Genomic DNA, 12,541 nt, shown 5'->3' with positions numbered 1-12,541 from the left:
CACCTCTTTTCCCTCTACACAGTCCATCTTTCCTCCATTCTTCCAACCTCACACCCCGCATTATGTGTCATCATCCACTTATCAGTGAGATCATTCATCTTTTGGATTTTTGAAATTGGCTTATCTCACTTAACATGATATTCTCCAATTTCATCCATTTGCCTGCAAATGCCATAATTTCATAAATATTTATAGCTGAGTAATATTCCATTGTATATATATGTATCACATTTTCTGTATCCATTCATCAATTGAAGGGCATCTAGGTTGGTTCCACAGTCTGGCTATTGTGAATTGAGCAGCTATGAACATTGATGTGGCTGTATCTCTGTAGGATGCTCATTTTAAGTCCTTTGGATATAGGCTGAGGAGTGGGATAGCTGGGTCAAATGGTAGGTCCATTCCAAGTTTTCTAAGGAATCTCCACAGTGCTTTCCAGAGTGGTTGAACTAATTTGCAGCCCCACCAGCAAAGTATGAGTGTACCTTTTTCCCCACATCCTCTCCAACACCTATGGTTGCTTGTATTCTTGAAAATCGCCATTGTAATTGGGGTGAGATGGATTGTTTGTGTAGTTTTGATTTGCATTTCTCTTATTACTAAAGATGGCGAACTTTTTTTATATGTTTGGTGACTGCTTGTAGATCTTCTGTGAAGTGTCTGTTCATATCCTTAGCCCATTTGTTGATTGGGTTATTTGTATTTTTCATGTAGAGTTTTTTGAGTTCTTTATACATTCTGGAAATTAGTGCTCTATCTGAAGTATGAGTGGCAAAGACATTCTCCCACTCCATAGGCTCTCTCTTCGCATTGCTGATTATTTCCTTTGCTGAGAGAAAGCTATTTAGTTTGAATCTATCCCAGTTATTGATTCTTGTTTTTATTTCTTGTGCTATGGGAGTCCTGTTAAAGAAGTCTGATCCTAAGCCAACAAGTAGAAGAATTGGGCCTACTTTTTCTTCTATAAGATGCAGGGTCTCTGGTGTGATTTCAAGGTCCTTGATCCATTGTGAGTTGATTTTTGTGCAGGGTGAGAGATAGGGGTTTAGTTTCATTCTGTTGCATATGGATTTCCAATTTTCCCAGCACCATTTTTGAAAAGGCTATCTTTTCTCCATTTCATATTTTTGGTACCTTTGTCTAGTATGAGAAAATTGTATTTATTTGGGTTTGTGTCCATGTCCTGTATTCTGTACCATGGATCTACCTGTCTATTTTGGTGCCAAAACCATGCTGTTTTTGTTACTATTGCTTTGTAGTATACTTGAAGTTCTGGTATTGTGATACCCCCTGTTTCATTCATCCTGCTAAGGATTGCTTGAGCTATTCTGGGTTTCTTATTGCTCCAGATGAATTTCATGATTACTTGCTCTATTTCTTTAAGGTACATCATTGGGATTTTACTTGCAATTGTATTCAATCTGTATAGCACTTTTGGTAGTATGGCCATTTTGAAAATATTATTTCTGCCAATCCAAGAACATGGGAGATCTTTCCATCTTCTAAGGTCTCCCTCAATTTCTTTCTCCATATTTTGTAGTTTTCATTGTAGAGATCTTTTACCTCTTTGGTTAGATTGATTCCAAAGTATTTTATTTATTTTGAGGCTATTGAAATGGGGTTGTTTTCCTCATTTCCCTTTCAGGTGTTTAATCACTTGTGTATAAAAATGCTTTAGATTTATGCATGTTGATTTTATAGCCTGATATTTTGCTGAATTCATTAATGAGGCCTAGAAGTTTTCTGTAGGAGGTGTTTGGATCCTCTAAATATAGAATCATGTCATCCGCAATGAGTGACAGCTTAAGTTCCTCTTTTCCTATTCATATCCCTTTAATTTCTTTGGTCTGCCTAATTGCTCTGGCTAGTATTTCAAGAAAGATGTTGAATTGAAATTGTGAAAGAGGACATCCCTGTCTTGTTCCCATTTTTAAAGGGAATGGTTTCAGTTTTTCTCCATTAAGAATGATGTTGGTCGTGGGCTTAGCATAAATATCCTTTACAATGTTCAGGTATGTTCCTACTCTCCCTATTTTTTCTAGAGTTTTGAGCATGATGGGGTATTGTATTTTGTCAAACGCTTTTTCTGCATCAATTTAAAGATTCATATGATTCTTTTTCTTAAGTCTATTGACATGATGGATTACATTTATTGATTTATGGATGTTGAACCATCCTTTCATTCCAGGGATGAACCCCATTTGATCGTGGTGCACAATTTTCTTAATATGCTTTTTGATACGGTTTGCCAATATTTTGTTAAGGATCTTTGCATCTGTATTCATCAAGGATATTGGTCTAAAATTTTCTTTCCTTGATGTGTCTTTGCCTGGTTTGGGTATGAGGGTGATTTTTTCTTCATGGAATGAGTTCAGTAGGGTACCCTCCTTTTCTATTTCCTGGAATACTTTGAGAAGTAGTGGAATGAGTTCTTCTTTGAAGGTCTCATAGAACTCGGCTGAGAATCCGTCTGGTCCTGGGCTTTTCTTGGATGGTAGATTTTTAATGGCTTCTTCTATTTCATTGCTTGATATTGATCTGTTTAAACTGTGTATGTCCTCCTGGTTCAGTTTGGGAGGAGCATATGACTCTAGAAATTTGTCAATGTCTTTGGTAGTTTCTATTTTGTTGGAATACAGATTTTCAAAGTTGCTTCTCATTATGTTCTGTATCTCAGTGGTGTCTGTCATGATATTTCCTTTTGCATCATGTATTTTAGTAATTTGAGTCTTCTCTCTCCTTCTCTTTGTTAGTGTGGTTAACGGTTTATCTATTTTGTTTACTTTCTCAAAAAACCAACTTTTTGTTTTTCAATTTTTTGAATTGTTTCTTTTGTTTCAATTTCACTGATTTCAGCTGATTTTAATTATTTCCTGTCTTCTACTATTTTTACTGTTATTTTGTTCTTCTTTTTCTAGTGCTTTGAAATGCAATGTTAGGTCATTTAGTTGTTGACTTTTCATTCTGTTCTGGAATGCGCTCCATCCAATGAATTTTCCTCTTAGTACTGCTTTCTTAGTGTCCCAGAGATTTTGATATGTTGTATCATCATTCTCATTGAACTCTAAGAATTTTTTTATCTCCTCCCTGATGTTTTTTGTTATCCATGTTTCATTCAATAGAATATTATTTAGTCTCAGGTTTTGGAGTAATTTCTATTTTTTATTTTGTCATTGATTTCTACTCTCAGTTCATTATGATCTGATAGAACACAAGGCAGTATCTGTAATTTTTTGCATTTCCTAATGGCTGCTTTGTGGCATAACATATGATCTATTTTCGAGAAGGTTCCATGTGCTGCTGAGAAGAAAGTGAAACCACTTGTTGATGGATGGAATATTCTATATATGTCTATTAAGTCTATGTTATTGATTGTATTGTTGAGTTCTATGGTTTCTTTTGTTGAATTTTTTTGCAAGATCTATCTAGTGGTGACAGTGGTGCATTAAAGTCACCAAGAATTATTGTGTTGTGGTTTATGTGATTCCTGAAATTGAGGAGGATTTGTTTGATGTGCAGGGATGCACCATTGTTTGGGGCATAAGTATTTACTATCATTATGTCTTGCTGATATATGTTTCTCTTAAGCAGTATGAAATGTCCTTTTTTATCCCTTATGACTAACTTTGACTTGATGTCCACTTTATCTGATATAAGGATTGAAACCTCCGCTTTTTTACTGAGTCCATGTGCAATGTAGGTTTTTTTCCATCCTTTCACCTTCAGTCTGTGGAGGTCTTTTTCTATGAGATGAGTCTCTTGCAGGCAGCATATTGTTGGTCCTTCTTTTTAATCCATTCTTCCAGTCTATGTCTTTTGATTGATGAGTTTAGGCCATTAACATTCAGGGTTATTATTGAGATATGATTATTATTCCTAGTCATTTGGCTTAATTTTGGTTTTTAAGTTGGCTTGGTTTCTCCTTTGAGTGGTTATTCTCTAAGGTAGTTCCTCCCTTTGCTCACCTACATTGTTGTTTTTCATTTCCTCCTCTTGGAATATTTTGTTGAGAACATTCTGTAGTGCAGGCTTTCTATTTGTAAATTCTTTTAACTTTTGTTTATCATGGAAGGATTTTATTTCATCTTCAAATCTGAAGGTTAGTTTTGGTGGGTATAGGATTCTTGGTTGGCAACCATGTTCTTTCAGAGCTTGAAATATGTTGGTTCAGGCCCTTCTAGCTTTTAGAGTCTGGGTTGAGAAGTCGGCTCCTATTCATATTGGTCTCCCCCTATATGTAATCTGATGCTTTTCTCTCATGGTGTTCAAAATCCCATCTTTATTTTGAATGTTAGGCATTTTCATTATAATATGCCTTGGTGTGGATCTGTTGTGATTTTTTACATTTGGTGTTCTGTAAGCCTCTTGTATTTGATTTTCCATTTCATTCTTCAGGTTTGGGAAATTTTCTGATATTATTTCATTGAATAGGTAGTTCATTCCTTTGGTTTGTATCTTTATGCCTTCCTCCATCCCAATAATTCTTAAATTTGGTCTTTTCATGATGTCCCATAGTTCTTGGAGATTCTGTTCATGATTTCTTACCATCTTCACTGATTGGGCAACTTTATTTTCAAGATTAAATATTTTGCCTTCATTGTCTGAGGTTCTGTCTTCCAAGTGGTCTAGTTTTTTGGTGATGCTTTCCATTGAGTTTTTATTTGGTTTATTGTTTCCTTAATTTCAAGGATTTCTGTTTGGTTCTTTTGAGAATCTCTATCTCTTTGTTGAAATGATCTTTTGCTTCCTGCAGGTGCTCTTTCAGCTTATTGGTATTATCATTCATTGTCTGCATTTGTTCTCTAATCTCATCCTTTGCTTTGCAAATCATCTTAATCATGTATAATCTGAAGTCCTTTGTGATATTTCTTCAAACATACTGTCATTGGATTCTATTAATATAGAATGTAGATTTGTTTGGATCATTTTCTTCCCTTGTTTTTTCATGTTGTTCATGTATCTTCCCCTCTAGCAGTGCAGATCTGGGGTATTGCAGATTTCCCCCTATAGGCTTATCGTGGCCCTATAGGTTTCCAAAACCTTTTCTTTAAGGGGAGATCAATATTAGCAGTGCCCAAATCAGACACTATGCAATCCTATACCAAATAGCCCCTATGAGGACAATAACAAAATTGTCATAATAAACAGAATGAGTTCAAATATCTTTGGTAAAACAAACAGGTTTGCAATAAGGTCTGCAATTTCTAATGGAGGACAAAGAGAATGGAGAGGGATTTAGAACATGGCTGTTAATGGGATAAGGAAAGAACACATAGAAGTTCCAAAAAATAGAAAGTGTGAGAGTGTATTCAAAAGAAATTGGATATTAGCATGCAAAAAAGGGCGAAAGAGACTCTGAGGAAACAGGTAAACAAAAGGAAAAGAGAGCAAGAAAAGTAAAGAAATAAAAACTTCAAATTTTCAAAAGGAAAAAAAGAAAGTCTACAGTATAACATTAATATACTAATGAAACCTCCCAGTTTTCAGTAGCCTGATGCATGAGCGGTACCTGACAGTGAGCTTCAAGCCTCCAGCAGGCATCGCAGAATGGGATTTGCCCCACCCAATGATCAGAGCTAAGGCTTCCAGGATTATCCAAGATGGCCACTCTGGCTTTGAAATGTGTTGACAAATGGGGAGCTGCAGCTCAGTGGTGGACGTGGTCAACTGGAGGTCCTGGAGGTGAAATGTGGTTGGTCCAGCTGGGGTCCTGGAGGTCAGGTGTGTTTGGTGTGGTTGTGGGATCCAGGATGCCAAGTGCATTCAGTCGGTCTTGGGTCCTGGTGATAGGGTGCAGTCAGTTGGTCTGGGTTCCTGGTGGCAGGGAGCAGTCAGTCAATGTGAGGTCCCCAGAGGCAGGGAGTGATCAATCGGGCTGAGGGATTCTGGAGATGGGGCTCAGTCAGTCTGGCCAGGGGTGCTACAGGGCCTGGCTATTGTCTCAAAATGGCAGCAGCCATGTGTAATCAAACCTGCAGGTACTGTAACAGTAACAGGCAACAGCAGGCAGCTGATGCTCCACTGGTGGTCAGCGATCAGTTTGCTGACTGTTGTTGGACAATCGGGAGGTGAACCTCAAGCATTGGGTGATGGATAGGTGTAAGGCAGGTGATGGGCAGGCGAGAGGCAGGGAAATGGCAGATGATAGATGTCTGACAGTGAGCAATCTGCACTCAAAAATGACATTGATATGCTGGCAGACTGTAGGTCATTACAGCAGACAAATAGGGTAAACACCAGGGGATCAATAAGCAACAAAAACTGCCTCACTGAGAAACAAATATCCTCTGCTTGAAACCGAAGTTACGGAGTGACAAGGAAAGCACCGTCCCTCTTCTTTATGAATTCTTTGGTATCTTTTCATTAGATAGTCATTGATAATTACTGACATCATCTGTACTCCAGTCAACAAACCAGATGCTGGGAGACACCTTGGGGAACAGGATACAGTTCCAATCTTGAGGGCCCACAGTCTACTGAAGTTTGCCAGATCAACAGGCATAATACTAAGAGCTAAATGGCTTGGGAGCCAGAGAACTGCAATCAGTTTGAAATGAACAACACTGGGGACACAGGATGCAGGGTCTATGAAACAACTCTAGAGTTCAGTAGGAGGAGTTTGCACTGTGTCTAACCCTTCTTTATTCCTGTCCCTAGGATCTGTCCTGCCTAAACTCATATATCCAAACAATAATAATGTGGGTGGATGAGTAACAATGTTTGTAGATCAAAGAAAACAATTATCAATATCCACATTATAGAAAGAGATACTACTGCAAGATTCTAACATGTAAGTGAATAATAAACAATGCTATCCTAATACAGAGAGTTCAGCAAGATAAAGTAACTAAGTCTTCATTTTTTTAATTTATTTTTTTTATCTTTATAGACTACATTTTAATTCATTGTACAGAAATGTTGTACAAATTTTTATTTCCATGGTTGTCCATGATGCAGATTCATATCATTCATGTAATTATACATGTACATAGTCTAATGATGTCAGTCTCATTCCACCATCTTTCATACAACTGCCCCTCCACCCTCTCATTTTCCTCTATGTAATCTAATTTTCCTCCATTCTTCTCTCAACCCCCACCCCTATTATATATATTATCATCCACGTATCAGGGAAAGCCTTTAACATTTGGTTAATTGAGATTGGCTTATTTCACTTAGCATGATATTCTCCAATGCCTTCCATTTATCTGCAAATGCCATAATATTATTCTTTATGGCTGAATAATATTCCATTGTGTATATATACCACAATTTCTTTATCCATTCATCTGTTGAAGGGCATATAGATTGGTTCTATAATCTAGCTATGTGAATTGAGCTGCTATAAACATTGATGTGGCTGTGTTACTATAGTATGCTAATGTGAAGTCCTTTGGGTATAAACCGAGGTATAGGATAGCTGGGTCAAAAGGTGGGCCCATTCCAAGTTTTCTGAGGAATCTCTACACTGCTTTCCAGAGGGGCTGCAATAGTTTGCAACTCCACCAGGATTGTATGAGTGTACTTTTTTCCCCACATCCATGCCAACATCTATTATTGTTTGTGTTCTTGAAAATAGTTATTCTAATTGGAGTAAGATGCAATCTTACAGTTGTTTTAATTTGTATTTCTCTAATTACTAGAGATGTTGAACCTTTTTCATGTATTTATTAGTCACCTGTATCTCTTCTTCTGTAAAGAGTCCATTTAGTTCCTTGCCCCATTTATTGACTGGGTTTTTTGTACTTTTGGTGAAAAGTTTTGTAAGTTATTTATAAATTTTGAAGATTAGTTCTCTATCTGCAGTGCGCATGGAAAATATTTTCTCCCAATCTGTAGGTTCTCTTTTCACATTATTGATTGTATTCTTTGCTGAGAACAAGTTTTTTAGTTTGAATTCCCATTTATTGATTCTTACTTTGATTTCTTGTGCTTTGGGAGTCATGTTAAGGAAATCTTATCCTAAGCCAGTATGGTGAAGATTTGGACCTGTTTCTTCTTCTATTAGGTGCAGGGTTGCTGATCTAATTCCTAAGTCTTTGACCCCTTTTGAATTGAGTTTTGTGCAGGGTGAGAGACAGAGGTATACTTTCATTTTGCTGCATATGTATTTCCAGTTTTCCCAGCACCTTTTTTGAACAGGGTATTTTTCATCCATTATTTGTTACTGGCCCCTTGTAAGTATGAGGTAACTGTATTTTTGTGGTTTTTTCTCTGTGTCTTTATACCATTGTTCTGCCTATTTATTTTGGTGCCAATTCTATGCCATTTTTGTTACTATTGCTCTGTACTACAGTTTAACATCTGGTATTGTGATACCTCCTACTTCACTCTTTGTGCTTAGGATTGTTTTAGTTATTCTGGGTCATTTATGCTCCCAGATGAATTTCATGATTGCTTTCTCTATTTCTGTGAGGAATATAATTGGGCTTTTAATTGGAATTACATTGAATCCATTTAGCACCTTTGGTAGTATGGTCATTTTGACAATCTTAATTCTGCCTTTCCAAGAACATGGGATATCTTTACATCTTCTAAGGTTTTCATTAATTTCTTTTTTAGTGTTCTATAGTTTTCATTGTAGCAGTCTTTCAACTGTTCTGTTAGATTGATTCCAAGTTTTTTTTTTTTGAGATTATTGTGAAAGGAGTGCTTTTCCTAATTTCTCTTTCAGGGGATACATCAAATATGAATGAAAATGCATTAGATTTATGTTTATTGGTTTTAAATCCTGCTACTTTTCTGAATTTATATATAAGGTTTAGAAGTTTTCTGGTGGAAATTTTAGGATCCTATAAATATAGAATCATGTTATCAGCAAATAGTTATAACCTGATTTCTCCTTTTCATATTCCTTTAATTACTGTGGTCTGTCTAACTGCTGTGGCTAGTCTTTCAAGGAAGATTTTGAATAGAAGTGGTGAAAGAAGGCATCCCTGTCTTGTTCCAGTTTTTAGAGGGAATGTTTTCAGTTTTTCTCCATTAAGAATGATGTTGTCAGGCTGGGGTTGTGGCTCAGCAGTAGAGCACTTGCCTAGCATGTGTGAGGCACTGGATTTGATTCTCAGCACCACATATTAATGAATGAATAAAATAAAAAGGTCTGTCAACATCTAAAATATTTTAAAAAAGAATGATGTTGTCTGTGGGCTTAGCATATATTTAGTCTTTACAATGTTGAGATATGTTTCTACTATCCCTATGTTTTCTACTTTTTGAGCATGCAGTTGTGCTGTATTTTTAACTTTAATTCTATCAATGTGATGAATTGTGTATTAATTTCCAGATGTTGAATCAACCTTCCATCCATGGTATAAACCCCACTTGATCATAGAGCACTATCCTTTTAATATCTTCTTGTATGCTATTTGCCACAATTTTTTCAAATACTTTTGTGTCCATGTTCATCAGGGATATTGAGCTAATGTTTTCTTTACTTGATACGTCTTTGGTTCTAGTTTGAGAATGATATTAACTTCATAGAATGAGTTTGGAAGGATTCCCTTATTTTCTATTTCCTGGAATGCATTGAGGAAAATTTGTATTAGTTCTTCTTTGAAGGTCTTATAGAATTCAAATGAGAATCCATCTAGTCCTGGGCTCTTCTTTGATGATAGACTTTTGATGACTTCTTCTATTTTGATGCTTGAAATTGATCTGCTTACATTGTGTCTGTCTTCCTGATTCAATTGGGGAGGATCATATGTTTCTAAAAATTCATCAATGTCTTCTATATTTTCTATTTTGTTGGACTATAGGTTTTCAAAGTAACTTCTAATTATGTTATGTATTTCAATGCTGTCTGTCATAATATTTTCTTTCTTATGATTTTTAGTAATTTGAGTTTTCTCTCTCATCTTTGTTAGTATGTCTAAGGGTTTATCTATTTTCTTTACTTTTATGAAGAATCAACTTTTTATTTTGTCAATTTTTTGATTTGTTTCTTTTGTTTAACTTTCATTGATTTCAGCTCTGATTTTAATTACTTCCTGTGTTCTACTTTTGGTCTTGATCTGTTTTTCTTTTTCTAGGACTTTGAGATGTAATGTTAGGTCCTTTAGTTTTGGACTTTTTATTATTTTAATGTATGAGCTCAATGCAATACAATTTTCTTTGTTTTTACTGCTTTTAGAGTGTCCCAGAGATTTTGGTATGTAGTTTTATTGCTTTCTTTTACCTCTAAGAATTTTTTTTAATTTCTTTCCTAATGTCTTCCATTATCATTGCATCATTCAATAGCCTATTGTTTAGCCTCCAGGTGTAGGAGAAGTTTTTGTTTTTTATTTTATCATTGATTTCTAATTGCATTTTATTATGGTCTGATAGAGCGTAAGATAGTATCTCTATTTTTTTTATTTTTGGATTTACTAAAAGCTTCTTTGGCATAGCATATGGTCTATTTTGAAGAAGAATCCATGAGCTACTGAGAAGAAAGTGTATTCACTTAATGATGGATAAAATACTCTATATATGCCCTTTAAGTATATAACATTGATTGTATTATCTAATTCTATAGCTTCTTTGTAATTTTTTGTTTGGAGTTTCTATCCAGTGGCAAGAGTGATGTCCTAAAGTAACCTGGTATTATTGGGTTGTGGTCTATTTGATTCTCCTATTTGAGAAGGGTTTGTTTGATGTGCATGAATGCATCACTGTTTGGGGCATAAATATTTAAAATTCTTATGTCTTGCTGCTTTTTTGTCCTCCTAAGCAGTATGAAATGTTCTTCATTATCCCTTCTGACTCAGATTTGAAGTCCACATTTTCTGATATAAGGATGGAAACCCCTGCTTTTTTAATGAGTCCATGTACATGGTTTCTTTTTATGCATCCTTTCATCTTTAGTTTGTCGATGTCTTTTTCTATGAGATGAGTCTCTTGAAGGCAGCATATTGTTGGGTCTTTCTTTTTAATTCAACCTGCCAATTTCTTTTGATTAATGAGTTTAGGCCATTAACACTCAGGATTGCTATTTTGATATGATTTGTATTTCTGGTCATTTTTGCTTAATTTTGGTTTTTAACTTGAATTGGTTTCTCCTTTGATTGACATTTTCTTTAGGATAGTTTCTTCACTTGTGGACTTGTATTGTGGTTTTTCACTTCCTCCTCATGAAATATTTTGCTGAGAATGATCTCTATGACAGGCTCTCTATTCGTATGTTCTTTTAGCTTTTGTTTGTCATGGAAAAATTTTATTTCATCATCAAATCTGAAGGTTAGTTTTGCTGGGTATAAGATTGTTGATTGGCATCCATGTTCTTTAAGAGTTTGAAATTGTTGAATTTTTCCAGACCCTTCTTGTTTTTAGGGTTTGGACTGAGAAATCTGCTGATATCTGTTTTGGTTTCCCCTTACATATAATCTGATGATTTTCTCCCACAGCCCTTAAAATCCTAACTTTATTTTGCATGTGAAGTATTTTCATTATAATATGCCTTGGTGTGGATCTGTTGTAATTTTATGCACCTGGTGTCTGTAAGCCTCTTGTATTTGATTTTCCATTTCATTCTTCAGGTTTGGGAAATTTTAAGATATTATTTCATTGAAGGTGTTCATTTCTTTGGTTTGTATCTCTGTGCCTTCCTCAAACCCAATAATTCTTAAGTGGTCATTTCATGATGTCCCATAATTCTTGGAATTTGCATTCATGATTTCTTACCATCTTCTCCGTTTGATCAACTTTATTTTCAAGATTAAATATTGTGTATTCATTTTCTGAGATTCTGTCTTCCACAAGATCTAGTCTGTTGGTGATGCTATGTATTGAGTTTTTAATGTGGTTTTTTATTTCTTTCATTTCAAGTATTTGCTTTTTTTCCACAATCTCAATGTCTTTACTGAAGTGCTCTTTCCTACCTATATTTTCTCTTTTAACAGTTTATTGGAGGTATCATACATTACCTGCATTTGCTCTCTTTTCTTTTGCTTCATGGATCATTTTGATTATGTAGATTCTAAACTTATTTTCTGTGCTTTCTACTGCCATGCTGTTATTCATTTCCATCCAAAATCTTGCTAAACAGTTTTAGTTCCTTCTCAAAGAAATGACTGTTTGTTAACAATGCTCCTGTGAAATGACAGCAAATCACAAGAAAACTATATATTCCAAGTGGAACTGGTTGGCATTCAATCAGTTGAGATTGAAGGGTGTGGAGATTCCAGGGTCCTTCAGGAGATGGCACTTGGTTTTTCTCCCCAGGGTCTCCTTCTAGGCCTTGGGAACCTTGGGTTCCAATGACTGCATGCTGTGACATCCTGAAAACTTGCAGATCCCTGTTGATGTCACAGAAAGGCAGACTGACAGCAGCACAGCATCACAATGCCCATGGCAACCAGAGAAGCTTTTGGTCCTGGTCCTTTCTGACAAATACTCAATGCAAGCCAAGGCTCAGCTGTGAAATTAAGAGGAAGCCCCAGGGGCCTGTTATTTTCAAGAAATGTGATCCCAACTTGTTCACCCACTGGAAGTGGAGAGGGTATGTTGGGGGTGTGACCCATCTGACCTGAGTGTTCCAGATCCTTACTGAGCAAGGAACCCC

The sequence above is a fragment of the Sciurus carolinensis genome, unplaced genomic scaffold (assembly GCF_902686445.1).
Source record: "Sciurus carolinensis unplaced genomic scaffold, mSciCar1.2, whole genome shotgun sequence".
Taxonomy (NCBI): domain Eukaryota; kingdom Metazoa; phylum Chordata; class Mammalia; order Rodentia; family Sciuridae; genus Sciurus; species Sciurus carolinensis.
The sequence above is the reverse complement of the archived record's forward strand: the minus strand, read 5'-3'. Positions refer to the sequence as shown.